The sequence below is a fragment of the Bison bison genome, unplaced genomic scaffold (genome assembly GCF_000754665.1).
Source record: "Bison bison bison isolate TAMUID 2011002044 unplaced genomic scaffold, Bison_UMD1.0 scf7180017864177, whole genome shotgun sequence".
Lineage (NCBI taxonomy): Eukaryota > Metazoa > Chordata > Mammalia > Artiodactyla > Bovidae > Bison > Bison bison.
The window spans coordinates 3,110,309-3,114,234 of NW_011494749.1; positions in this window are offsets into that span (position 1 = coordinate 3,110,309).

Below are 3,926 nucleotides of genomic sequence, written 5' to 3' on the forward strand. Positions count from 1 at the left end.
ATTTGGCTTAAAACTCAACATTCAGAAAACTAAGATCATGGCATCTGGTCCCATCACTTCATGGCAAATAGATGGGGAAACAGTGAGAGACTTTATTTTTTTGGCTCCATAATCACTGCAGATGGTGACTGCAGCCATGAAATTAAAAGACTCTTGCACCTTGGAAGAAAAGCTATGACCAACCTAGACAGCATATTAAAAAGCAGAGACATTACTTTGCCAACAAATGTCTGTCTAGTCAAAGCTATGGTTTTTCCAGTAGTCATGTATGGATGTGAGAGTTGGACTGTAGAGAAAGCTGGTGCTGAAGAATTGATGCTTTTGAACTGTGGCGTTGGAGAAGACTCTTGAAAGTTCCTTTCAAGCCTTTCCTCCTTGAAAGACTGAAAGGAGATCCAACCAGTGTATCCTAAAGGAGACCAGTCCTGAATATTCACTGGAAGGACTGATGCTGAAGCTGAAACTCCAATACTTGGCCACCTAATGTGAAGAACTGATTCATTTGAAAAGACCCTTAATCTGGGAAAGATTGAAAGCAGAAAAGAAGGGCACGACAGAGGATGAGATGGTTGGATGGCATCACTGACTCAATGGACATGAGTTTGTAGACTCTGGGAGTTGGTGATGGACAGGAGGCCTGTGTGCTGCAGTCCATGGGGTCGCAAAGAGCCAGACACAACTGAGTGACTGAACTGAACTGAACTAAACTGAACTAGGCTTCAGGCCAACTCCTATATAAGACCAGTCCTTACAGCCCCAGGCTTCAGTGGACCCAAGGTCCAGCCAGTCCCAGTAAACCTGAAGTTGGCAGAACAAATAAATGAGAGAGATTAGAACAGAAATAATTAAAATAGGGATTAGAACAAACAATAGAAAAGATCATTAAAACGAATGATTAGCTTTTTGAAAAAATAGACAAAATTGACAAATGGTTAGTTAGACTTCGAACAAAGAGAGAAGACTCAAAGTATATAAAATCAGAAATAAAATAGGAAATACCACATGTGATGCTACAGAAATACATAAGATCATTATAGACTACTATACACATTTATATGCCAACAAATTGGATAACCAGGAAGAATGGTTAAGTTTCTAAAAACACACAGCTACCAAGACCTTATTATGAAGAATTAGGAGTCTGAACAGACCAATATCAAGTAAACAGATTGAACCAGTACTCAAAATCCTTGCAACTATGGTCAACAGGTACATAAAAAGAAACTTAACTTTCCTAGTCATTAAGAAAATGCAAATCAAAAGCACAATAAGCTGTCACTTCATGTCTATTACAATGGCCATCATCAAAAAGGCAAGAGAAAACATATGCTAGTGAGGATGTGAGAAAAACAGACTCTTTGGTGGGATTGTAAGAATGGAGGATCCTCAAAAAATTAAAAAAGAGAGCTACCATATGATCAAGCAATTTCGCTTCTGGAAATATATCCAAGTAAAGTTAAAACACTAACTCAATAAGCTATCTGCATTCCTATGTTCACAGCACCATTATTTATAATAGCCAGCTATGGTAACAATCTAAGTGTCCATTGACTGACTAAAAGATAGAGAAGCTGTGTCATAATACACACACACACACACACACACACACACACACAGTGGAATATTATTCAACCATAAAAAATAAGAAATTCTTTACATTTGTGACAAAATAGGTCAGCCTTTATGGCTTTATGCTACACGAAATAAATCACATGAAGAAAGACAAATACCGTATGATCTCATTTATATGTGGAATCTAAAAAAAACGGAAGCTCATAGGAAAAAGAGATCAGATTGTGATTATGAGAGGCAAGGGTTGGGGAGTGGAAGAATTTGATTCAGGTAATCAAAAGGCATGAACTTCCAGTTAAAAGATACATAAGTCCTAGGGAAGTAGTGTATAACATGCTGGCTATAGTTACCACTGCTGTATGATATATATGAAAGTTGTTCAGAGTGTAAGTCCTAAGAGCTGTCATCACAAGTAGCAAAGTTTTCTTTTTTTTCCATTTATTTTTATTGTACTATATGATAAGATGGATGTTATCTAATCTACTGTGGCAACTATTTGACCACGTATATAAGTTAACCTTTATGTTGTGCACATGAAACTCATACAGTGCGTTATGTCAATTATATTTCAAACTGGAAAAATAAATAATAAAAATATAGCAAAAAAACTTCCCAGCAGATAAAAGCCTAAGACCAGATGGCTTCACTGGTGAATTCTACTGAATGTTGAAAGAAGAATTAAATCGGTCCTTCTTAAACTCTTCTAAAAAATAGAAGAGGAGGAAACATTTCCAAATATATTTTAATAAGGATGCTGCTGCTGCTGCTAAGTCGCTTCAGTCGTGTCCAACTCTGTGCGACCCCATAGATGGTAGCCCACCAGGCTCAGCCATCCCTGGGATTCTCCAGGCAAGAACACTGGAGTGGGTTGCCATTTCCTTTTCCAATGCGTGAAAGTGATAGGTGAAAGTGAAGTCGCTCAGTCGTGTCTGACTCTTAGCGACCCCATGGACTACAGCCCACCAGGCTCCTCCGTCCATGGGATTTTCCAAGCAAGAGTACTGGAGTCGGGTGCCTGGATAGTATTATACCAAAGACAAACATTGACATTACAAAAATGAAAGCTACAGGGCAATATCCCTGATGAACACAGATGTACAAATGCACAACAAAATACTAACAAACTGAATTCAACAGCATATTGAAAAGATAATATAGCATGATCAAGTGGGATTTATCCCTGGAAATACAAGGGAAGTCCACAAGGATCACAATATACACAAATCAATGAATCTGATATACCACATTAAGACTGAAAGATAAAAATCATATGATCATTTTTCATCTCAATAGATACAGAAAAAGCTCTTGGCAAAATTCAACATCATTATAAAAATTCTCAACAAATTAGGTTTAGATGTAATGTACCTCAAAACATAGCAAAGACCATATCTGACAAGCCCACAGCTAATCATACTCAGTGGTGAAAAGCTGAAAGCTTCTTCTCTAATTTCAGGGATAGGACAAGAATGCTCACTCTTACCAGTAAAAGAGCTATACACTGAAAACTGTAGAATATTGATGGGAGGAATTCAAATAGGTAGAAATATACCCCTTGTTCATGGATTGAAAGAATTAATATATTAAAATGTCCATACTGCCCCCAAGGGAATCTACAGATTCAGTGCAATCCATATCAAAATTCCAATGGCTATTTTACAGAAATAGAAAAAAAGAGTCTAAAATTTATGTGGAACCACAAAAGACCTGAACAGCCAAAATAATCTTGAGCAAAAAGAACACAGTTGGGAGCATCACACTACCAAATTCTAAATATACTACAAAATTATAATCATCAAAACATCTTGGTACCAGCATAAAAACAGACACAAAGACCAACAGAAAATAATAGACATATTTACAGTCAAATTATTTTTAACAAAGCACCAAGAACACACGATAGGAAAGACGATTCTCTTTAATAACTGGTGTTGGGAAAACTAGTTTCCCTCATGCAGTTGAATGAAATTGGATTCTCATCTCACCATACATGCACAAATCAACTCAAAATGAAGTAAAAATTGAAATGTAAGATCCAAAACCACAAAACTATCAGAAGGAAACAGAGGAAGAGCTTCATGACATTGGTCTTGGAAATGAGTTTTTTAAAAATATATTTATGACCCCCAAAGCACAGGTAATATAAACAAAATTAGACAAATGGATTGCATGAAACTAGAAAAAAAATTCTGCATAGCAATGGAAACAGTGAACAGAATGAAGAGACAACCTACAAAATAGGAGAAAATATTTGCAAACCATGTATCTGATAAGGCCTTAATATCCAAAATATAAAAGAAACAACGCAATAACAAGAAAACAAACAAACTGATTTAAGAAATAGGCAAGGGACC